This window comes from Phyllostomus hastatus, unplaced genomic scaffold (genome assembly GCF_019186645.2).
Source record: "Phyllostomus hastatus isolate PE091 unplaced genomic scaffold, TTU_PhHast_1.1 phas_contig_38, whole genome shotgun sequence".
NCBI lineage: Eukaryota > Metazoa > Chordata > Mammalia > Chiroptera > Phyllostomidae > Phyllostomus > Phyllostomus hastatus.
In genome coordinates, this window is record NW_025333869.1 from 22,517,391 (window position 1) to 22,544,496 (window position 27,106).

Here is a 27,106-nt window from a genome sequence, read left to right on the forward strand (position 1 = left end):
AGGTAAAATTTTAGGTGAAGGTGTACACGAAGGACACAAGGTACAGCAAAAGAGAAGTGCATCCTCAGAAGTACTGGATCATACGGGATCAGCAGAGGAGGGAAACTTACTAAGATCTGAAAGGTAGATTTAGTCTGTAATGAATTACGAGATTGAATTCAATTCACTTAACTATTGGTCATAGATAAAGGGGGTGAGAGATATTAAGACTTTTTGAGCAGGTAATTACCATAATTAGGACTACACTTTAGAAAGATTAATTTATCTAGCAGTAGTCAGCAGACTGAATATAAAAGGGAAGACAGCAAAGATTCTTCGACAGCAGATCAGACACAGGTGATAAACACAAAGTATTTTAATTCAAAGAACAAAGTGCCATAGAAATAATAAGTTCTAAGATAGAAACAAAATACAATGAACTTTAGGCAAACAATCAGCTTGCTTTCCATGTTCCATAAAATAATGAAATAAAAAAAAGAAAGAGTCCTGGATTTGGAATCAAGAAACTTGGATTCCAGTTTTTACTTTACCTCTATTATGACTTTGGGCAAGACACAAACTCTCTTGGATTCCTCATTTTGATGATGAGAGGCTTATAACACTTTCTAAAGTCTTTCTACTCTAAAATTCAGTGACCATAAAAATGATTTTTTGGAAGGTCTGTAACAACCACAGACAGCCTGCTACTAGGGAGGGCCCCTTAACGAAAAAATGCAGAGATTCTATTAAGAAATGACTGGCCTAAAATTAGTGAATGGATTTAAATATATGTCATTTTCTACTGGTTATATCATTCTGTAAAAGGTAAAGTTAACTTTTCAGAAGACAGGAAAAGATTCATTCCTTTCTAGAAGCCAAAATTCAAGAAACGCTTTGCCTTATTCATGGATACTTAAAACAAACCCTTGCCAAGAAAAACAAATTGTAAAATATGGAGGTTGGAAAATGTGAATCATCACTGGTATTAAAACCCACTTTTAATAATTATGTTGCAGTTTCAAACTACTGCTGAATTCCATTAAGTTAAACATAAATTCAACAAGAATTTATGATTTTATAAATGGTATTTAAATATATTCAGAAGTAGAAACAAGAACCATCTGATAGAGAAGTGATTGTGGTTTAAACGAAAAGGAGAAAATAAAGACATAAGGAGGCCAGAAGGTGAAGGAGAGGAAGGATACAGAACTAGGCTGAAAGTGACTGTACTACAGTAATGATTCTACAGCTAAATGTTTCTTTTGTATTATGCACTTTCTCTCTTGATAGGATCCTAATTAATATACAATAAAAGATGAGGCACCTGTCATTTAAAAGGAAGAAATTATTTCAGAAGTTTGTGTCAAGTTCTTAAGGATTTTTAGAACATATGGAAATATGCATCACATGACTTAAAATAACAATTTGGCCATTCTTCCACATCCAATTTGGATTTTACTTAACTGTCTTCTAAAATTTTTATTCCATTTTAATTTTAATCATATTTATTAGTCTAGAAAATACAATTATATCTAGGGTCTTATTACATTGTTCTGATTACTAAAACAAGGTTTATGCTTTATTCTTGATATGACCACTTGTTTAAAAATTGCCAGTATTGTAGGCACCAATCGTGAATTGTTAAAATCTTAAATCTCTCATTCTATTGTTAGGGAATGGTTATGCCAACATTGTTTCATCAACTCAACAAGCACATGTTAAGGACACAGTCATGTTTCTGGAGCACTGCAGCTAGGCTGAATTCTAAGACCTACAATTTGACTTTCCAGACTCTAAGCCCCACTTTCTGAACTCTTACTATCACCCAACCTTCTGGCTATCAGGGCTTTAATACCAGACTTTAAATAATCTAGGGCCCCACAAGGTCTACATGCTTTTTCTGTCCATGTTACTAATACTTAGCAATTTTCTTAGGGTCACTGGGCACAGAAAAAGAACAAAAAGAATAAAAAGTCAGTCTGAAGGGCCAAGAGAAAATACGCAACACGGGAAGTCAGATCTAAGCTACTGAAGCTATCAGAATTGACCAAGATTCTCATGACCCAGGAAGCAGCAGAACCACTGAACTTTAACAGTTAACAGTGGGCATCTCAGTAGAGCCAATGTGGACATAAGGTGGTGGGAAGAAGAAATTCCCTGAATGTTTTACTTTGTGTCAGAACCCTGGTGAGGTAAAGGAAAGTACCTTAATAATGACATATTTAATTTTTCAGGAAAGGGACTTAAAATTATATTTCATTAATTTAAGGAAAAGAAAAGTGACTTCTATGGGCAAGGGCTCACATATGTGTGCCCTTAAGGAGTAAGGAGATTAAAGAGTAAGAACACAACAAACACACAAGAAAGCCTACATCTAATAGAGAATAATGCACATATGACCAAGTGCATGATAAAACAGTATACGAAAGTTGAGAAGTATATTCCAAAATGATGAGAAAATTCAGAGTTTTAAAAAATGGGACAGGGTTATTTGGGAAAAGTTTGTCAAAAAAAAAAAAAAAGGCGGGGGGAATTTTTTGTGTTGGATCTTGAAAGAGCATCCTGGGAAGAAAAACAGAGAAAAAGCATAAAAGCAAAATGTATTACAGGATGCTAAGAAAAATCACAGGACTGGGGTACACCAGTGCTATCAAAGAAAATAGATGAAATGTTATTAGTTTTCCTGGGTTAGAGAAGGTTTTTAGATTTTGAAAATTAAAGGTAGAATGTAACAGAGGCCCTGCCTGGGTAGTTCAGTTGGTTAGAGTGTTGTCCTGATATGCGAAGGTTATGAATCTCTGGCCAGGGCACATATAAGAATCAACCAATGAATGCATAAATAAGTGGAACAACAAATCGCTGTTTCTCCCCTTCTCCTTCTCTCTCCCTCTCAAGTAAAAAATGTAAAAAAGATGCTACTCAACTTATGATGGTGTTATGTCTATACAAACAATAATTAACTGATAATATTGTAAGTACTAAAAATGCATTTTGTTTAGGGCTTTTGCATTTGTATTCATCGGAATGTTCTTTTTTTGTATTACTCTTAAGAGGTTTTGGTATCAGGGTAATGTGGCCTCATAAAATGTGAGAAAGTAACTTGTGGCCAAGATGGTGGCATAGGTAGATATGCTTCGCTTCCTCGCACAACCATAAGGACAGCAACAACTTTAAAAACAAAAACAACTACAACTGCCAGAGAATTGAACTGTGGAAGTCTGACAACCAAGGAGTTAAGGAGGAAAAATTCATCCAGAGTAGTCGGAGGCTAGAAGCCAGGACAGAGAGGCTCAGCAAGGTGGTGGCTGGTGGACTGGGCGGTCCCACATTCCTGTGTAGATAAACACAGAGGAACAACTGGGGAGTGAGACAGATGATCTAACCCAGGGTTCTAGCACGGAAAAATAAAGCCTCAGAACCTCATGCTGTAAATACCTGTGCATGCTGAGGTGGCAGGAGAAACTCAGAGGAGAGTCTGTTGGAGGGACCCACAGGGTCCTAGAACATACATGAACCCATCCACCTGGGAATCAGCACCAGAAGGGCCCAATTCACTTGTGGGTAGCAGGGTAGTAACAGAAAGACAGTCAAGAGTAGAGCAAGAGGCATTGTTCCTTCTCTGACCCCTCCGCTACATACAGCACCACAATGTGCAGCAAAGTGGGTTGCCCCACCCTGGAGAATACCTAAGGCTCCACCCCTTACAATAAGACAGGTATGCTGAGACGAAGAAATATGGCCCAAACGAAATAACAGGTGAAAATTCCAGAAAGGGAACTAAGTGATGAGAAGGTAGTTAACCTATCAGGTACAGAGTTCAAAACACTGGTAATCAGGATGCTCACAGACATCACTGAGTACAGACACAAAATAAAGGAAGAAGTGAAGGCTATGCAAAGTGAAATAAAGCAAAATATACAAGGAATCAACAGTGAAGGGAAGAAAACCAGGACTCATATCAACAATTTGGAGGAAAAGGAAGAAATAAACATTCAACCACAATAGAATGAAGAAACAAGAATTCAAAAAAAAAAAATGAGGAGAGGCTTAGGAACCTCTGGGGCAACTTTAAACGTGTCAGCATCCAAATCATAGGGGTGCCAGAAAGAGAAGAGGAAGAGCAAGAAATTGAAAACTTATTAGAACCAATAATGAAGGAGAATTTCCCCAATCTGGCAAGGGAAATAAACTTCCTGGAAGCTCAGAGTGCTCAGAGAGTCCCAAAGAAGATGGACTCAAGGAGGCACACACCAAGGCACACCATAATTACATTACCCAAGATTAAAGAGAAGGACAGAATCTTAAAAGCAGCAAGCGAAAAGGAGATAGTTACCGACAAAGGAGTTGCAATAAGACTATCAGCTGATTTCTCAAAAGAAATCTTGCAAGCAAGAAGGGGCTGGACAGAAGTATTCATGGTCATGAAAGGAAAGGACCTACATCCAAGATTACTCTGTCCAGCAAAGCTATCATTTAGAATGGAAGGGCAGACAAAGTGCTTCCCAGATAAAGTCAAGCTGAAGGAGTTCATCATCACCAAGCTCTTATTATATGAAATGTTAAAAGGACTTATTGAAGAAAAAGAAGATGGTCAAAACTATGAACAGCAAAATGATAACACTCACAACTTTCAACAACTGAACCTAAAAAAAAAATAAAAATGAACTAAGCAAACAACTAGAACAGGAACAGAATCACAGAAATGGAGATCACATGGAGGGTTATCAGTAGAGAGGGAGGGCAAGTATGGGTGACAGGGTGCAGGGATTAAGAAGCATAATTAGTAGGTACAAAATAGACAGGGGGAAGTTAAGAATAGTATAGGAAATGGAGAAGCAAAAGAACTTATATGTATGATCATGGACAGGAACTAAGGGGGGAATGCTGGAGGGAGGGGCGTGCATCCGGGAGGGTGGTGCAGAGTGAAGGGCAATAACAGGGAGGAAAAAAAAATGGGACAATTGTAGTAGCATAATCAATAAAATATACCCTCCTAAAAAGAAAAAAATGTATTAGGAAGTATCGCCTCTTCTTTAGTTTTTTTGAAGAGCTTGAGAAGAAAAGGCATTAAATTTTCTTTGAATTCACTAGTGAAGCCATGTGGTCCTAGACTTTTACTTCTGTATATCTATCACCAATATCTGAAAACATTTATTTGTAAAGGTATTTGTATCTCTGTATTCATTGCAGCATTATTCATGGTGACCAATACATGAAAACAACCAAAATATCCTTCAGTAGATGACTGAATAAAGATGTGATATATACACATACTGGAATACTACTTAACCCTAAGAAAAGATGAAATATTGCCATTTGTGACAACATGGATGGCTCTTGAGAATATTATGCTAAGTGCAATAAGAAATAAAAAGTCACTAACTATATGATTAATGAACAAACAAGACAAATAAACACTCATAGGCACAGATAGCAGTATGGTGTTTACTAGAGAGAAAAGGAGATGGGGTAAGGTAGTAAAGGGGAAAGGGGGTGAAATATATGGTGACAGAAGATTTGACTTTGGGTGGTAAACACACAATGCAATACACAAATGATGTATTATGGAACTGAACACTTGAAACCTGTATGAATTTAATAATCAATGTCACCCCAACAATAAAAATGTAAAAAAAAGGAAAATGCATTTAATAGACCTAAATACTAAACATCGTAGTTTAGCCTAGCCTACCTTAATCATGCTCAGAACACTTACATTAGCCTACAGTGGGGCAAAAACACCTAACACAATGGTAATGCTGTAGAATACAGGTGGTTTACCCTCATGATCACAGGGCTGCTTATGAACTGTGACTTGTTGCCGCTGCCCAACTTCACGAGAGTGTCGTACAGCATATCAGCAGCCCAGAAAATGATAAAAATTCAAAATTCAAAGTATGGTTTCTACCGAACGCATATCACTTTTGTACCATCATAAAGTCAAACACTCATAAGTCAAATCTCCATAAGTTGGGTACCATCTGTATAGTGTTTTTCTTTTTTCAAGTGGTTTTCCTCTGAATCTTGATGGGCTCATTTAATTTTAATGGTCTTTCTGTGAGATTTCTGAGGTTCTGGATTTTTTTGACTCCAAGCAAAGAAGTTTTAGAAGTCAAAGATGCAGACAGCAGAGAGATGCTTGGAGAAACTGATGAGTGAACAGGTTGTTTTATAGACATACTTGTTAGGAAATTATTATACTGTTGTAGTGGCTTTCAAGGTTTCTTGACGGCAACTACAGTAAAATATTCACTTTAAATTGCAACTTGCCACACACATATATATGTGTGCATACATGCATTTATATATAAATATACATTCTTACATCTTTTATACTTATTTCATTCAAAATTGCTAATTTGCCCCTTAAAGTGAAACCATGGATAACATTTACAAAATAACATGGCTGTTGGGAACTCAGACTTAAGAAATTTCCTTGAGGGCATTTCATTGTGACTAGAACATACTAAGTGCTCAATATATATATTAATCTATCCTTTCACTTAGCAAACACCCACTATGTGCCAGGGACTATGTTAGGTACTAGAAATACAGAAAAGACTGAGAAGGATCTAACTATGATTTGGTAATGTGGATAAAAAGGAATCTCTGAGACAATGATATTTAAGTTGAGATTTAACAATGAGTAAGAGTTAGCTGGGTGAATGATACTAAATAATAGGGTAAATACAGGTCAAGGCAGAGGAAAGAGTATGTGCAAAGAGCCTAAGACAGGAAAAAGAGTTCAATAGTTTTTAAAACTTAAAATAGGCCAGTGTGGCTAAAGAACAGTTGGCGGAGACATAATGTATGAATTCTGAATTTTATTCTATGTGAAAATACAAATACCTACAACATAACCAAAGAAAAAATGGTATTTCTTAAATGTAAAACCAAATCCAGAAACCAAATTTAATTTTCCCTTGACCTGGTGCACAGACAGTTTTAAAGTTATAGAGCATAAAATACAATGCAAGTGTACTTGACACAAAGAACTCTGACTTAATTTCTTGCCAAAGCAGGCATTTATTGAAAGCACATGTACTATACTAAAAAGGATCCTAAAATTTTATGTGCCACATTTGATAAGGGGTCTGATTTATATTCTGGCTGTAGCTGGAAGCTTAAATTAGTGATGCAACAATATAATAAGGACCTCATTTTCTTTATTCTTTTATAGATATGCCATATTCACTTGGTCACTGGCAATTCCAATTAGTACAAACTGATGCACCAATTTCAAATAGAGGTTAAAGGTCAGGAACAAGGAAAATAAGACGATCTCTTAAAAAAGTGAAAAAAAAAAAGCTACAGTAGAAGTGTATTTACAACTATTCCAATATATTCAAGTCCCTAAATCCATCCCCATGTCAGAACGTTTCATTGTTTTCTACCTGTCCTAGTTACCTTAGTTCTGTACCGTGTCTTACAGACGTATATTTTAAAAGTCTTAATTTCGTTAAGAGTGTCATATAGCCCTTATTTATTCAAAAAGCACTTGTTAAGCATCTACTATGTGTCAGTCAGTGGGCCATAAAGAAAAATATGAATAATGTCCTTATACATCCCTCACAATGATACTTCCCACAATTACCGCTGGTGTTTCCTGTTTTCACTTTTATACTACACTATTTTGCTCACTATTGTATCAAGAACACTGCTTGGTACATAGCAGGCATTTCAATAATAAATAGTTTTTAGGGACATTTACTAGAGAGGAGGTTGTACAAATTCTCAACAGCACCAGATATAAATAATTAAGCACAAAAAACCTCACAACCAAATTTCACTTAAACCTAACTCTATACCATATCGGAAGGTAAGCTCTAGGGATCCATTACGAAAAAATTAAAAGGTAAAGTTGGAAGGCAAGGCAATGGAGAAATGGTAAAACTGTGTCAGGTAAAATCAGGAAGCAAGGCAACTGAGAAATAGTAAAACTATATCACTAATCCTTATGAGACCATTTAGAACATGTTTTGACACCCCCTCCCCAAGGAGGACAAAATTCATTCTTATAAAGCCAGCTTTTCAAAGCTTATTAAATATCCAGATTTTCAGTTCTACATTCTAAGTATTTTTTGTACAAAGACACAATTTTACGTACCTGAATATCTCATATATATTAGCATTATAAAGTGGCAACTAGTTTAATTGAACTAAAAATGGAGTACTTTCAGCTTTCTACCTACCTTCTTAGATAAATCTTACAGGGCCTCAGGTGAAAGACTAAGTCACCCAACAAAAATATATTCCTAAATGACAGCTTTCCTTTTTTTGTGTATGAAAGTAAGAACAAAAATCAACTTCATAGCCTTCTAGGCTTCAGATTTTGGACCTATGAAATGAAGAAACAGATTCAGATGGCCTCTTAAGGAGTCCCTTCTAGTTCTAAATTCTATTTTATGACCAGGGACAAACCTTATTTTCTAAGTGTGACTGGGGTACTGGAATATAATTATATTAACTAATTTGTGGGATTGCCATTTGTAGAGGAAGTATTTTTTGTGAGTTAGCATAAAAAGAATTATTTAAATTATTTCTAAATAATTATGATGGCTTTTTTTAGTTTTTCAATTATAGCTCACATTCAGTATTATTCTGTATCAGGTTCAGGTGTACAGCATAAGTGCTCAGACAATCATATCCTTTACAGAGTGGTCCCCTCAATATTTCAAGTACCTACCCTGGCCCATAGATAGCTATTATGATGCTACTGACTATATTCCCTATGATGTAATTTACATCTCTGTTACTATTCTGTAACTACCAATTTGCTATTTAAACCCTTCACCTTTTTCACCCAGTCCCCTAAGCCCCCTTGATGGCTTTTTTTTTTTGATACATCAACTTGGCTCATTATCCAGATAATATGTCTGTTAGACAATATGTCTGTTATCCAGATAATATGTCCAGATAAATGTCTGTTAGATAAAGCCTGTCCAGATAAAAAACGCATCTAATACACACAAACTACCAAACATCACTGCTTAGCCTAATGAACAAAATGAACTAACAACCAAAAGAGAGAGAGTCTCATAGGGAGCAGGCTGCAGGCTGTTGATGGGTGTAGGGGAGACAAGGTGCTGGGTGGGGAGGGTGGAGGGACTGAACAAAAAGGAGAGAAAACCTCATAAACATGGAAACCACTGTGGTGATTGTCAGGGGGAAAGGGATGCGGGGAGGTGGAGGAGGGTGGGGAGGATAAATGGTGATGGATAGAGACCTGACTCGGGGAGGTGGACACACAGCACAGTGCACAGATGACGTGCTGTGGAACTGTGCACCTGAAACCTGTATAATTTTGTTACCTAGTGTTACCCCAATACATTCAATAAAAAGGAAAAAATAAATGCTATCAATATAAAAAAAGGAAAAAAGAAGATGTGGTATATATATACAACAAAATATTGCTTGAATATAAAAAAGAATGAAATCTTTCCAGTCTAGAATACCATGGTTGGTCCTAGAAGGTAACTGTGCTGAGTGAAGTAAATCAGACAGAGAAAGACAAATACCACAGGATTTCACTTTTATGTGGAACATAATAAATGAACACAAATAAATGAACACACAAAACAGAAACAGACTCATAAATACAGAAAACATTTTGATGGTTGCCAGAGGGAAGGGGGTTGGGGGCTGGACGAAAACAGTGAAGGGATTACGAAGAACAAACTGGTAGTTACAAAATAGTCATGAGGATGTAAAGTACAGCGTAGGGAATATAGTCAATAAGATTGTAATAACTCTATATGGTCCCATATGGGTACTAGATGTATTGAGGTGATGACATCGTAAGTTATATAAATATCTAATCATTGGAGTGTACACCTGAAACTAATATAAATTGAATGTCAATTGTAATTGAAAAACAAAAGAATTATTTAAAAAACAGTCAGCTAGGAACTTATTTCTCGAATAAAGAAAAAACACAAGTAGTTAGAAAAAAAAATGAACCATCCAAAAAAAGTGGGTGAAAAAATTGAGGATAACAGAAAATAATAGAAGATAAAAATACAAATGGTTTGTAAACATATGAAAAGGTAACTTCAACAATAAATCTAGAATGCAAATTAAAACTACAAAAATGCCATTTAAAATTTTTCATTTCGATAAAGGTTAGGAATATGATTTGGTAAAAACACCTGGGAGAGCAACTGGCAAAATTTATCAAAACTTAAAGTATTTATTTCCTAACAATCAGTAGCTCTACTTCTAGAAATTGAGCCTATAGAAAAATTTACACAGAAGTACAAAGACATACATTGACTGTAGCACTATTTATTATGGTAAATAGAGAAAACAATCCAATAGCTTCAATAAGAGAAGGAACTATGACATATACATATAATAACACACCTATTATAAAAAAAATAAGGGAAATGAATGTGTACAAACAGGAAAAGAGGCCTAGGTATTTTGTTAGATAAAAAGCTATAAAGTAAAATTATAGTGTGATCTTATTAAAATTAATATTTTATATACTTTACAATAGAAAATAGTCTAGAAGGACATACCCAAAACTAATAATAGTGATCACCTCACTATAAGATGTGGTGGGATAATGAGTTTTCTTCCTGTGTTATCTATTTTTGCAATGCCCAATTTTTAAACAATGACCAATTTTTAAACAATGACCAAGAAAAAAGAAATCAGCTTCAAGTACAAGATAAGAATAGCATCTTTGGTCATTTGTTCTACTTTGTAAGACTATACTATATGGTTTTCAAATGATAAAGGGGATGAAAAGGCAAACACAAATATTCTAAGTCAATATACATGGCCATCAGAAGTAGCCAAATATATAAACTTATTTAGTGTCTTAAATTTATTAATATTTACTTGAAAACCTATGATTCACCTAATACAAACTTGAGTCAAGAGCAGAGGTAATGAGGAAATAAAGCACAGGGTTCCTCCACTCTCTATGGCATAGCTATTTTTATGCTATATTTAATATTTTATTTATTTTCTAATTTAATTTTAATTGTTCAAGTACAGTTTCCTGCCTTTTAATATTTTAAATATTTTAATTTGTAGCTCCAGTGACAATAGGTGTAGTGTAGCTGGCAGCTCAAATTGAAATTTATTTTTCTTATTTTATACATGATACTAGTTACAAAGTAGCACCATTCTCTAATATGTCATAGCATTTGGACTGTTTCACATAATACCTGATAAGATCCACAGTAACTGGGCTGTGCTCCTGCTTTATTTCTTGAGGTCTCACAGACTACTACACACTATGAAGAATGCAAGAGGGCTGAAGTAGAGACATGACAGCCCCAGTGACAGAAATGTGAAGTCCTTTTCTTATAGGTACACTGCTGTGTAACCTACACTTAAATCTTACAAAGCAATAATGCTTCTAAAAGGGAACTAATAATGTGCCTCCAGCTGTGCTGGCATCCTTCTATACTCAAATTCCAAGGCAGACTCCTATATATTTTTAAGTTGATACATAAAAGAAGACAATAGGAGAAAAGCTAAGATTGGTTAAGAATCAGTCAGTAAGCCTAAGAAAATGTGTCCATGAAAGCTATATATGACCCTCCTGCCAAATCTCCTGAGTGGTACTGATATTCCAATAGGAAAAATTTGGTTAAATAAACAATAGTAGAGTCCCTGCTGGTCAAAGCTAGCAAAGCTGTTCTTTCAGCTCAGTGGCAAAGAATACATACAATATTGTACAAGAGAAGTTGGAGACTTGAAATCCCTGCCAATTGCTTCTTACTTTGAAAACTTTCTATATCAATGATAAGCTATCTGCACTGAGAAGGGTATGGAATAGCCTCAAGTTGTATATGCAGTCCTTATGTAGAAAATAAGCATGGCTCATATGGCATATTGCTATTCTCTATTTTAGAACTAGCACAGGCACCATGTGATGTGTTCATTGCTATGGTAACTACATTTCAGTAGAGAACAGGAGAGCAAACAGGCATGTAAAACATGTATAAGTTGTCAATATGTAAGTAATTGCCACCCTGGAGCTGCGATAACTTAAATTTCCTTGTTGCATGACTTATTTTTTTAATGAGGTTAATAAGACTTCAATCCTTATAATGCCTCCCCTATCCAAGAAAACAAACAGTGTCTTTCATCCCCAGGTTTCAGTTGCTTCATAGAGCAGCAATTTTCAGCCGGTGTGCAGTGGCAAACTGGTATACTTCAAGAATTTTTAAAACATGCAATACCTGACTACTTAGTCAGGGGCACTGACCTCTTTTCCCTTAGATTTTCATATAAAAAGATGACAACAGCCAACACAACAATAGCCATAAGGTATAAATGAATCAAAATTATACCTATTATTTTGTCAGATTGGCAAAAAATATAATATACAGGGTACAGTACAAATGCCCCTTTTTATCATAAAATTTTTGATTACAAAATCATCAGCATGTAATTCTGTAATGTAACAATATCACACTCAAGCACACCATATGACATTTTAGGTGATATTTTCAAATTAAAACCGTAAATTATTACATCCATATTATTACCCTACCAAACACACTCCAGCAGGCACTACTTCTGCCAGACCCTGTATTTTTTTAGTGTGCTGCAGAATTTCAATAATTAGCTTATGTGTGCAATGAGATGAAAAAGGTTGAAATCACTGTCAAATCACTATTATTATAGTTATTATTATTATTATTATTATTATTATTATTATTATGGATCTAGGGTTCTAAAAAAGTATGTGCAATTTCAATGTGATATAAGAATGACTGGAGTCTCTGCTTTGGTAAACGGGTAAAATGCTTCATTTATGATCTGTTGGGGTTTAAGTCTACTATATTTTTAGGTTGATCACGGGGGGAGTAATCTCTGATTTGACACCAGAGTTATTTCAATTTTCTAGATGCTTTCTGATTTATTTAAGAAAAAGAGGATCAGAACTATGAACATTAAAATGACAACACATAACTATCAACAAAAACAATCTAACCAAGTAAACAACTAGCAGTGAAACAGAATCACAGAAATGGAGATCACAAGGAGGGTTATCAGCAGGGAGAGGGTGGAGGGAGAATGGGGAAAAAGGTACAGGGATTAAGAAGCATAAACAGTAGGAACAAAGTAGACGGGGCGGGCGGGGGGGTGGTTAAGAATAGTATAGGAAATGGAGAAGCCAAAGAACTTATTTGTATGACCATGGACATGAACTAAGGGCAGTAATTGCTGGAGGGAAGTAGGGTACCAGGTGGAGGCGGATAAAGGAGGAAAACTGAGGCAACTGTATTAGCGTAATCAATAAAAGATACTTAAAAAAATAGAAATCCTAACAATTGACAATTCTTTCCTCACCCAACCCCTTTTGATACATGATTCTAACTTATGGGACAGCTAGTGGGATGTGACATAAATGACTTGAAAAAAATTGAGTTTAACTCTTTGGTTCCAACCTACTTTGTTGTGAAATGGCTAAATGCACCAAGAAGGTCAAAATCATAGGTAAATACGGCACTCGCTATGGTAGAAAACGGTGAAGAAAATTGAGATCAGCCAGCATGCCAAGTACATATGCTCCTTCTGTGGCAAAACCAAGATGAAGAAGCAAGCTGTGGGAACCTGGCACTGTGGTTCCTGCACGGCAACAGTCGCTGGCAGCGCCTGGACCTACAGCACCACTTCCGCCATCACAGTAAAGTCTGCCATCAGAAGACTGAAGGAACTGAAGATGAGAAGATGCTCCACAATTTGAGACACTGCTAGCCTATCATAAATGGGTTAATTTATGTAACAAAAAATGTTGCGTTGAATGAGTTAAATTTTAAAGGGAAAGCCCTTAAAACAATTTTTAGAAGTTAAAATCTACACCAAATTTCATATTATCTTAAGTCTGTGGTCACATTAATAAAATGGCTTACCACAATGACTATAACATTATGTTTACATATAAAATAAGCTACATCTGCATGTACCCAAAATTATGTTTTTATATAATAAATACATGGGGGTTCTTTTATAGTAAACCATATTCTGTGGGATACAAAATACTGCTTCAGTATAATATATATTCATATCAAAATGGTCCACTAAAAAATCAGAATTATAGGTATTATTTAAAGTGAATAACAATGTTCTAAGTTTTAACATATCTTTTAAAATATATTTTATTATGTTATTACAGTTGTCCTGATTTATGCCTTTGTTCCTCTCTACCCAGCACCCCTCATTCCCTCCAGCAATCCCCCATTTAGTTCATGTCTATGGGTCATACATATACATTCTTTGGCTTCTCCATTTCCTATACTGTTCTTTAGATCCCCCTGCCTGTTCTGTACCTCCCAATTTGTACTTCTTAATCACTACTCCTTTTCCCCCATTCTTGCCCTTGCCCTTCCCAACTAGTAATCATCCAAATGATTTTCATATATTCTTTTTCTGTTCTGCTTAGTTTTCTGTTCTGCTTAGTTTGTTTTTTATATTCAATTATTGATAGTTGTGGATTTATTGCCATTTTAATGTTCATAGTTTTGATCTTCTTTTTCTTAAATAAGTCCCTTTAACATTTCATATAATAATGGTTTGGTGATGATTAATTACTTTACCTTTAACTTGTCTGCAAAGCATTTATCTGCCCTTCCATTCTAAATGATGGCTTTGCTGGACAGAGTAATCTAGGTTGTAACTCTTGCTCTTCATCACTTTGAATACTTCTTACCAGTCCCTTCTTGCTTGCAAAGTTTCCTTTGAGAAATCAGATGAGAGTCTTATGGGAACTCCGTTGTAGGTGACTACTTTTCTGATTCTCTCTTTATCTTTAACCATTGGCATTTTAGTTATGATGTGTCTTGTTGTGTTCCTCTTTGGATACAACTTGTTTGGGACTTCTGTGCTTCCTGGACTTGTATGTCTATTTCCTTCACCAAATTAGGGACATTTTCTTTCATTATTTTATCAAATAAGTTTTCAACTTCCTGCTCTTCCTCTTCGCCTTCTGACACCCCTATGATTCAAATGTTGGTACATTTAAAGTTGTACCAGAGGCTCCTTACCCTAACCTCATTTTTAAAAATTCTTTTCCTGCTGTTCTGATTGAAAGGGTTTTTTTTTTGGTCCTTATTTTCCAAATCATTTATTTGATTCTTGGCTTCATCCACTGCACTGTTGATTCCCTGTACACTTTTTTTTTAAAAATTTCACTTAGTGTAAAACTTTCATTTCTGCCTGGGTCTTTTTTATGCTGTTGAAGTATCCAATGAGTACCTTGAGCATCCTTATAACCAGTGTTTTGACCTCTGTGTCTGATAGATTGCCTATGTCCATTTTGTTTAGATCTTTTTCTGGACTTTTGTTCTGTTCTTTCATTTGGGCCATATTTCTTTGTCTCCTCCTTTTGTCAGCCTCTCTGTGTTTGTTTCTATGTATCAGATAGAGCTGCTTTGACTCCCTGTCTTAGCAGAACACTGTAAGTTGGATTGGGCAGAACCTTAGGTAATTGCCAGGGTGGGGCAACCCCTGTTATCCAGGTTGAATGAGTCTCAAATATGGTGCCATAGCCCTCTGGCTCTGTGTGGGAGAGGGCTCAAAAAAGGAACAAAGGCTGCTGTCTGGCCTCTGAAGTTTGGTCTGGGAGGAAGGTTTCCCCTGGCAATCACCCTAATGCCAGACACTTCAGTCTCCCTGTGTGCCACTGTGCTGTTCAAGCCACTGCCCTCTAGTGAAGCCCAAAGAGAGTGAGTCTGAGTAAGCCCTAAGTCCACTGTGGGCCTTTTAAGTAGAGATACTTAAGAATCTTGCAGTTTCTTCCACTACCACAACCCCCATTGGTCTCTACAGCCAGAAGTTATAGGAACTTATCTTCCTGGCACTGGAACCCTGGGCTGTGTGGTCTAGTGTGGGGCTGAGATCCCTCACTTCTGAGATATCCCTTCAGATTTTTATGTACCATATGTGGGTATGGGACCAGCCTGTTCCATGTTTCTGCACCTCTGCTCTTCCTACCCATCTGAATGAATGTGACTTCTTTAGTTCCTTGATTGTTGGACTTCTACACAGCTTTTTTTCCTCATGGTTCTTGGTGATAGTTGTTTCATAATTTAGTTGTCATTTTTACTGTTGTTATGTGAGGAGGTGAGCTGTGCTTACCTATGCTTCTGTCTTGACCCAGTTGTATTGTATCTTGTAACTTGCTATTAACTTTGACCTGGGAAACTAATTTATTATAATAACTAACTTAGGAAACAGTATCATTTTATTGGAACTTGTAGGAAAAATTACATGTTAAATAAAGCAGGTTATATTTACAACCAATATACTTTATACATACAACTATTCATACAGAAATTAAGCTGGAGAATAAATTTGTGTACAAAAGGCTAATTCATACTTTGTGCTGTTTCAGCAATTGAAATACTTTTGTCAAACTCATTGGCTTAGTGGCACCATGTGGAGCGTGCTGATCTTCAGATACCAAGAGTGTTTCCAAAATGGATTTCTTTCCAGTGTGCTAAAACTTTCTACACAGCAGCTGTCATTGTGACTATATAATTCTTACCTCACTATAAGAATGCAAATCATACAGGAGTTGGCAAAAGTAGGTTTACAGGTGTGAGTATGTGAAACACAATTTATTCTTATATTATTATTTATTAATTATTGTGTTATTTATATGCATTATTTGTCTTATTATTATTTTGTACCCTTACTTATGATTTATCGTTCAGGTAATGATGGCTGGTAATTTAACCTACTTTTTCCTACCCCTGTATGGTTCCTATACTTGTAGAAATAGAAGGGATTTCAGTGGTGTCTATATTTCCAAAGCATAATTTCAACTCTGTTAAGTGTGCTGTAAATGTGAAGCCACTGATGATTTTCCTGATTTAACTTCTGCTACAGGTGGGAATCAAAGGATGGGGAAGAGGGCAAAGAAAAAGAGACAAAAAATTTCAACAACAGAATATTATATATTATAATGTAATTAATAAGCTTCAACTGCATACAGCAATATTAAATGAAAAGGACAAAACCCAAGATGACTACATACCATGTTATACCATACCTATAAAGCTAAAGGAGAGGCAAACAGTATATTGTATATAGATGTATATATGTACATATGCAAGAAATACATATGTATACACACACACATATATGTACATACACACATACATACATGGAAATGAAAATACAAAAGTCAGAACAGGTATTAGCTCTGCAGGGTATTGGCAAGAGCTTTAAATACTCAAATGAGGAGGGAAGCAGAGGTAACCACTTTGTGATATATAAGAAATATTTATTTATTTGTTGAAATATATTAAATATTTAATAATCAAAGACAAAAGTAAAAGGATAAGAGAAAAGAAAAAGAGAGTACACTGATGTACCATTACCCTCCCATGGTCTGAACAACACAGTTCCCATTTTACTACAAGAAAGAGTAAGAGGATAGAGTACAAGAAACTACAAAGGGAAATCATGTTTGTCTTAATCACCCATTATTCAATGTAAAAGCATATGCAGTAAGGCAAAAGAGTCACCCTTTTTTCAGAGAGGATGTTTAGTCAATTTGTTCAGACAATTTTTTCACAATCTGTATGTCATATATAAATATATATAAAGTAGTATTAAGTTAAACTCCATTTTCTCACTTTTCCTAAAAACAGAACAGGATTTATTTTTCTTTTAAAAATGGATATGTATAATTTATATTTGTTATAGTACAGAAAAAATTATGCACAACCATATTTCCTTCCACTAATCTTCCCTGCTGAACTTCTCATAATTTTAAAGCCTACTGTGTATCTTGTCTTTAAAAAAATTTTTTTCTTTTATTGTTGTTCAAGTACAGTTGTTTCCATTTCACCCCCACCCCTCCCCCCAACCCCAGCCATCCTCATTCCCTGCCCTTAATCCTACCCCCCTTTGGTTTTATCCATGTGTCCTTTATACATGTTCCTGAAAACCCTTTCCCATTCCCTCCCATTATCCCCTCCCTATAGTTAGCTACTAAGAAAACAGTGGTTACTGTTAGTTTGTTCTTAATTTCACTGTCTCTGGTTATATTTTGCTTGCTTGTCTTTTCATTTGCCTGATGATGTCATTTGGTGAAAAATATTTCTTAATTTTGCCAAGTCCTATTTATTTTTTCTTTATTGTTAGCATTTTGTGTCCTTGATATGAAATTTTTGCCTAATCAAGACCATGATGATATTTTCTTATGAGTTCTTTTAGAAGCTTTATTGTTGCATATATTTATATACTGATGTATTATACTGATGTTCTATGTATTATAGAACTGACATTTTGTGTATGGTGTAAGGTGGGGATGAAAGTTATTTTTTTTTCCATATGAGGATCCAACTGACCCCAGCACCACTCCCTTCTTTCTCTTTGCCAGTGGCACCTTTGTTGCAAGTTAGGTGACTATACATGGGTCGATTTCTGAACTTCATCCTTTGTGTATTAACTTATCCTTAAATCAGTCCCAGAGTCTTAATTACTCTTATTATGTAAGATTGTTGTGAGATAGTAAAAGGTTTACCTAAAAAGTAGTTCAATTACATTAGAGTATAGCATATGAATATGGCATATTATATAGTAAGATTTAAATGGATATTAATAAGCAAAATGATATAAACTTAAAATACTCATATTGCTAGGCTTATATTATTTAGCTACTAAGAAAATAAAAAGTCTTTAAGCACCGATTGCTAAACTATCCTGACTCTCTATTGCCTGTTACACCAAGTCAACCCACATTTATTATGCCCCTATTCCAATCTAATAGAGACAGTGTAACTATCAAAGCACATATCCAGTAATGTTACCACCACCGTTTAAAGAATCTCCAATAAGGAATCATGCTACCTAATATCAAACTATATTATAAGTCCACAGTAGTCAAAACAGCATGGTACTGGCATAAAAACAGACACATAGATCAATGGAATAGAATACAGAGCCCAGGAATAAACCCACATCTTTACAATCACTTAATACTCAACATAGAAATCAAGCACATACAATGTGCTCAAGATAGTCCATTCAATAAATGGTGTTGGGAAAATTGGACAGATAAACACAGAAAAATTAAACTAGACCACCCTGCCACACCACACAGAAGAATAAATGCAAAGAGGATCAAATATTTAAATGTTAGACCTGAAGCCATAAAAATTGTAGAAGAAAACATAGGCAGCAAAATCTTGAACATTGTTCATAGCAATATTTTATTGGGTATATCTGCCCAGGCAAGGGAAATGAAAGAAAAAATAAACAAATGGGACTACATCAAACTAAAAAGATTTTGCACAGCAAAGGAAATCATCAACAAAATAAAAAGACAATCCACAGAATGGGAGAATACATTTACCAATACAACTGTTAAGGGGTTAATATCCAAAATTTTAAAAAACTTATAAAACTCTATACTGAAAAACCAAACAACCCAATTAAAAAATGGGCCAAGGACCTGAACAGACATTTATCCAGAGAGGACATACAGATGGCCAATAGACATATGAAAAGATGCTCAATGTCACTAATCATCAGAGAAATGCAAATTAAAACCACAATGAAATGTCATCTCACACTGGTCAGAATGGCTAGCATCAATAAAACAACAAACAAGTGTTGGAGAGGATGTGGAGAACGGGGAACACTTTTGCACTGTTGGTGGGAAAGGAGACTGGTGCAGTCACTGTGGAAAGCAGTATGGAGCTACCTCAGAAAATTAAAAATGGGTATGTCTTTTGACCCAGTGATCCCACTTCTGGGAATATATCTGAAGGAATCCAAAACACTAATTTGAAAGACCATAAGCACCCCTTTGTTCACTACAGTGTTATTTATCATTGCCAAGATATGGAAGTAGCCCAAGTGTCCATCAGTAGGTAAGTGGATAAAACAAGTATGGGAAATTTACACAATGGAGTACTACTTGGCTGTAAAAAAGAAGATATACCCTTTGCAACAGTATGGATGGACCTGGAGAAAATTATGCTAAGTGAAATAAGCCAGTCAGGGAAAGACAAATACCATATGATTTCTCTCATATATGGAATCTAATGAAGAAACTGAACTAACAAGGAAAATGGGGACAGACTCACAGATGGAGAACGAGATGATGGCTAATGTGGGGGGGAGAGTGGAGGTGAGGAGGTGGAGGGATTGAGCAAAAAGGAAAAATGACTCATGGACATGGACAACAGTGTGGTGATTGCTGGGGGAAGGAGAGTATAAGGGGACTAAATGGTAGTGGAAAAAATACAATAAAGATTAACCACAACCCCCCCCCCCCCCCACACACACAGTGATATCGTCCCATTGTTGCTGCAAGGAGGGAATACCAGGGTGAAAAGCAATCATGAGGCTATTGCAATAATCCAGGTAAGTAGTAATGGAATCATGAACTAGAAGGAAGGCAGTGAGGTGGTAAGAAGTAGTCAGATTTTCAATATATGTACATTGAAGGCAGATTCAGATGAGACTGGGTGCGTTCAGGGTGGTATGGCCATAGACTTAAGGCAGATTCAAAAGCAACTTTTTGACTGAAGTTAATACGTCACAATGGTCATCAAAGCTCCCTGACTGCAAATCACTAGACATTAATCCTTGACCACTCAAGGTATATAAACTTAGAATGACAACTACACATCATAAACTTCTTCAAAATGTTCAAAGAATCCAGAAATACTCTCTTATATGTACATGGAATATATACAGCTATCAAAACCCATTATTTCAATGAGTCAACAAATAAATTATTTATGCCTATTGTATCAATGAAACTACAGGAGAGAAAAGTAAATTTAAACACCTTTTTACCTACCCTAATCTCCGCTCTCTGAAAGAATATATAATCTAGTATATAAACTTAATCACCCACATTAAAAAAAAAACAACAACAATGTAATGAAGAAGCAAGTGTGATAGCCCAATGAGTGTTCTACAAACTCAGGGGGAAAACCGGTGCATGAATGCAGACTTCGTAGAAGAAATTGGATCTCTCCCTTAAGACACAAAACCCCATTCTCCATGTAGTTTGCTTTTTAAGATTATACCCTCATTTTATACGATTTCAGAATGAAGGCTTTCCCCTCACAATATTTACCTGTTTGTAATAACAAATTAATAAGTGCCTTAATTAAATAATGTCTGTCACTCCCTCTAGATTCTAAAATCCATGAGAGACCATATCTGTTGTTTTTCACCAAAGCATTCTCAACATCTGATACATAGTAGACACTTAATGAATTATTATGAAATAAATGAATATAGGAAAGCAGGACGTCCAAATCTGCCAGGTTTTCCAGGCTCATGGAAATTTGATATTTATTTACTTAGTTGTAACAGGTAACATTATTCCAAAAGGCCTGGTTTTATTCATAGGGTAAACTCATTTATTTATTCAGAATATAATTATTGAGTGCTTATAGTCCACAGGCACTGTTTAAGGGGTTGGGGATACGGCAGCAAATAAGACACAAAGGCTTTATCCTCACAGAACATACTTCACACAAACTACCCTCACTCTTGCTTCACTGGCATTCTCAAGCCACTCCTTCTGGGTAAAACATCTTCTTTACTCCCTTTCATCATCTCTATCATGAAGTTGTCTTGAACACTCAATCCTCTGGTAAGACTGCCAGAAAAAATACAAGATGCCCAATTAAACCTGAATTTCAGATATACAATGAATAATTTTTTAGTGTATGTCCATCCAATACTACATGTCCTGTCTAAAATTCAAACTGAAATGAATGTATTTGTACTTGCTAACTTTTAACTTCATTATCTGGTAATTTCCCCCTTTTCCAAATTTCCATTCTAATTATATTCAGCATCACAGAAATTAACATTTAATTACTGTCTTCAGTAGGATTTTTGTATGTTGCTCCATGTTGTAAGCACTTAACAAATACTGGATATATGGATTCAGAAATTAAAATTAAAATGAAGATTTATTTACAAAGATGTTTTTCCCAAATGTAATCATAATATTGGAAAAATGAGAAAGAGTAAAAATGTTCAATAACAGAAGACTAATGAAAATAAATGATCTTGTATAGTCACCCAAAATGATAATCGAAAGACCAACTAATGACACTGGAAAATGCTGAAAATATAATAGTAAGTGGGAAAAAGGATAGAAAGTTATATTAATGGGAATGATTTCAATTTGTTAAAACTCTGCATATAATGAACAGTCAGCTATACTCTTTAAAAATGCCACTGTCATGAAAGAGAAAGATCAAGTAACTGTTGCACACAAAAGGAAACCAGAGACATACAAGTAAAGGCAATGTATGATCCTGGACTAGATACTTAAGTAGGAAAACAAAATTGCTAGAAAGAACATTCTTGAGAGAACTAGAAAAATTTGATATGATATGTGGAAGGAGGAGGAGAGAGAGACATAGAGAGAGAGATCTCAAAGAATAGGGGAGAGATTTAATTGTACTGTTGTTACAACTCTTCTACAAGTTGGAAATCATTTAAAAATAAAAGTTTAAAAACAAGTACAGAAAAAAACATTACAAGAAAACAAAATATTTTGGAGTAATGTTGGATGATATAATAAATGCTGATTTTAATTTTTTCTTTACAAGTTTTTCATTCTCTACAATGAGCATGCATTGCTGTATTTTGCCCTGTATAATGTGCACCCACATTTTTTGCACACTACACATTATTTTACCAATGGTATGTAATCATTATACCCATGTATAATGTATATCCTTATTTTTCCCTAAAAGATTTGGATAAAAAAATGTGCATTATACATGGCAAAATACAGTATTATTATAGCTGGAAAATTTTTAAAAATCACTTAAAGGTACTTGGAAATATATCATCTACAACTCAGAATTCGTCAAATTATCTATTTTAATGTCCCACATTTATAAAGATCTTATAAACCTCCAAAATAAATTATTTTTAACATTTTATTAAATGATCATTAGAAAATATAATAAATTAGATCAGCAATTTTCAAATGATGTGCTGCAAGAATTTTTAAAACATGCATCATAGCCAAGATCTGGAAATAGTCCAAATACCCATAAGTAAATGAGTGGATAAAAAAGATGTGGTACATTCACACAATGGAATACTAAGTGGCTGTAAACAAGAAGAAGCTCTTACCCTTTGCAACAGCATGGATAGACCTGGAGAATATTATGCTAAGCAAAATAAGCCAGTCCAAGAATGACAAATACCATATGATCTCACTCATATCAGAGTCTAATGAACAATATAAATGGATAAAATAAAACCAGAAGCATGGATATATGGAACAGACTGACATATCCCAGAGAGGTGGGGGCTGGGGGGACTTGAAGAAATTAGCCCAAGGACATATATGCATAGCCCATGGATATAGACAATAATGTGGTAAAGGCCAAGGGAGGGGGTAATATTGGGTGGGGGGAGGCAGAGCATGGGAAAATGGGACATCTGTAGTAGTGTCAGCAATTAAAAAAAACATGTAATAATTGACTATTTAGTTGGGGGCACTGATCTCTTTTTCTTTAGATTGTCAAATAAAAAACTGACAACAGCCAATACAATAGCCATCTGATATGAATGCCCTGTCTTTAACAACACATACATAGGGCATATATAGAGTTGCATCTTACTGGTCACATAGCATAGGAAGTTTGTATCTGATTGGATAATTCTGGGTACCACAGCGGGTATTCCAGCGGGGAGGGGGTGGTGGAAGAATGGGGGAAAAACATACAGGGTATAAGAAGCACAATTGGTAGGCATGAAAAGACAGGGGGAGGTTAAGAACAGCATAGGAAGTGGAGAAGCCAAAGAACTTATATGTACAACCCATGGACATGAACTAAGAGTGAGGGAAATGCTAGAGGTAGGGTGGTGCAGGGTGCAATACAGGAGAGAAAAAAATGGGACAACTGTAATAGTATAATCAATAAAATATACTTAAAAAAGAAATAACAAATATTTCTAGAAAAGGCCAACCTCTTCCCATGCACTTGCCACACACTAATTAACATATTATATAAACATATATGCATGATCCATGGACATCAACAATGGTGTGGGGATTACCTGGGGGAGTGGGGGGGACTGGGTGGAGGGGGACAAAGGGGGAAAAATTGGGACAATTATAATGACATGAACAATAAATTTTTCTTTAAATCACATTTTTAAAAGCAATCCAGTTTCATAATTCTTCCACTTGCATTGTGGAAGAATTCCATATATTCCATATATTTTCATTTGTTATTTGAAAAATAGCACTAAATACCCTTTAGTTTTGGTAATACTGCTCGGTAGATTTCTATTTTTTTCATCCATTTTGTGGTTGTTTAAACACCCTCAACTACAAGAAAAAGTTCTGCTATTTTATTTTGTAGTATTCCTTGCAGTATATTCCTGACTTTCATATAATAGTAAATATAAAGTCTGACTTCACCATAATAAATGCGAAGTTTAATTATAATGGAGTAAACAAAATTCTGAATTCAGAATATCCTTCTTTTGAAGGTAGGAAGAGGTAGGAACTTAAGAGGTCACTTCTGGATTAATACCATGCTGAGAGACAGAAAATGTGTATTCCATCATGTTGTAAGAAATTAATTTTCTACAAATTATCAACCAAAGTTGGTTTGATGCTATAATGAAAGAATTCTATTTATCAAATTAAAAACTATATCTTTTTTAAATTTTATTTTAATCATTGTTCAAGTACAGTTTTCTCCCTTTTACTCCCATTCCAGCCCACCCACCCAACCCTCCCCACTTCCCTCCCATTACCACCCTCCCCCTAGTTTTTGTCCATGTGTCCATTAAATTTGTTCCTGTAAACCCTTCCCATTCTCCCCTGAAATTCCCTCTTCTCTCCCCCTCTGGTCACTGTCAGTCTGTCCTCTATTTCAGTGTCTTTGGTTATATTTTGCTTGTTTCTTTGTTTTGCTGTTTAGGTTCCTGTTAAAGGTGAGATCATATGGTATTTGTCTTTCACTGCCTGGCTTGTTTCGCTTAGCATAATGCTTTCCAGCTCCATCCGGGCTGTTACAAAGGGTAGGAGCTCCTTCTTTCTTTCTGCTGCATAGAATTCCATTGTGTAAATGGACCACAGTTTTTTGATCCATTCATTTACTGATGGGCATCTAGGTTGCTTCCAGTAAGGACTTGAACAGACTCTTCTCCCATGCAGAAGATCCAAACATACAGAAGATCCAAAGACACATGAAACAATGTTCAATATCGCTAGCTATCAGAGAGATGCAAATTAAAACCACAATGAGATACCACTTCATACCAGTCAGAATGGCCATCATAAACAAAGCAACAAACAACAAGTATTGGAGAGGTTGTGGAAAAAAGGGGACCCTAGTGCACTGTTGGTGGGATTGCAGACTGGTACAACCACTATGGAAAGCAGTATGGAACTTCCTCAGAAAACTAAAAATGGATCTGCCTTTTGACCCTGCAATTCCACTGCTGGGACTATATACCTGAAGAACACTAAAACACCAATCCAAAAGAACCTTTGCACCCCGATGTTCATAGCAGAACAATTTACAAAAATTTTATCTTAATTTGAGTAAATTACTATTAATTTCTACTCAATTCACAAATATCTTCATGTTTAATAGTTTTATTCAGGTCAATTACTGAAAATATATATTACTTTTCAAAATAAATTATTCATTAAGCTCAAAAGGAATAGCAGTTCAATAATAAATCAACAGTAATGAGAATGCCACATATATTTGGCCTTGAAAATAACAAATTCTATAAGCAGTCAGATTTCTGAATAAACATTAGAAAAACCTTACAAAGATAAGGAATTAAAAATAAAAGGAGCCAATCATCTCTTGAATATAGAAAAAGTTGATAGATTTAACTCTTATGTTTCTTAAACAGCAAAATTTGATAAAAGGTAGCTCAAGTCCCAGTCCCTTAGTCTTCCTTCTCGGCACCATGTATTGAAACCAGAGAGGAAGTGGGGGCTGAGAAATGCTTTCGTTGGGAACCAGAGTCTCTGGGCTTGTTAAATCAGTATAGAATTATAACAAAATTGAAGCCCTTAAAATGATTCACATTAGCTGGGACACCTACTCTGGACCGAATTCCATGTGTAAAAACACATTAGAGATTCCTATTTTGGAAAACTCTGAGAGGAAGGAGGCTGTGATAAGTAGTGGAATGTATAATAGTCCAGAGTTAACATTCTTAATGATTTTAGAATGCCTAGTGCAGAGCACAGTGCCTGACACAGAATATATGTACTATAATTAAACTGTCAAATTAAAAGACTTTAAATCTCCAAGACAGTACCTCAAGCTAAAAGGAAAAAGATAAAATAAACTTTCAGTTCTATTCTTTTAAAAATCTATCACTCAGCCCTGGCTGGCATAGCTCAGTGGATTGAGCACGGGCTGGGAACCAAAGTGTCCCAGGTTCGATTCCCAGCCAGGGTACATTCCTGGGTTGCAGGCCAGAACCCCCAGCAACCACACACTGATGTCTCTCTGTCTCTGTCTCTCTCTCTCTCTCTCTCTCTCTCTCTCTCCCCCTCTCCCTCCTTTCCCTCTCTAAAAATAAATAAATAAAATCTTTAAAAAAATTATATAAAAAAAAAAATCTATCACTCAACAATTCTGTTTTTATACTGATTACCAAAGCACACAATTTGGGTATTACCAAAATTGTGAAGAATATTTATTTTTTTACGCTTATATTGTGCTAAAGATCATATAGATTCTATTTTATTTACTTTGTATTATGATAAAAAGTAAATAAAAATTGGAGTAATTACAACAGTCTTGTTTTTTTTATATAGGCTTTGTGTTTCTGAAATCATATTCACAGATTTTATATAATACTGACAAAAACAAAATATGCCTATTATCATTTTTCAGATGAGAAAATTAAGGGCTAGAGAAATTAAATGGACTTGCCATTGCACACAGCTGAATTGGCTAACAGATCAGAGGTCCCATGACTCTAAAAACCAGAGCACACCTCCAATGGCATACAGACAAAACATCAATATGCCTCTATATCATTAACTCTTAAGAGGCTGAATGGAAATGATAAAAATTTGGAAATCTACTATCCATAGTTGAAATCAAGAGCAATGCAGATGAGTAAGCTTCAGATGCCATACTCCGTGATACTCTCCTAA

At 35.4% G+C, this 27,106-nt stretch overlaps 1 protein-coding gene and 1 pseudogene across 2 annotated transcripts in view; one reads left to right on the forward strand and one right to left on the reverse strand.

Moving 5' to 3' along the window:
* ADK (adenosine kinase) overlaps nucleotides 1–27,106 on the reverse strand; it is a 576,611-nt gene that overhangs the window by 132,305 nt on the left and 417,200 nt on the right. The gene's annotated exons all lie outside the window — the stretch shown is intronic.
* On the forward strand, nucleotides 13,410–13,693 carry LOC123821100 (annotated as a pseudogene).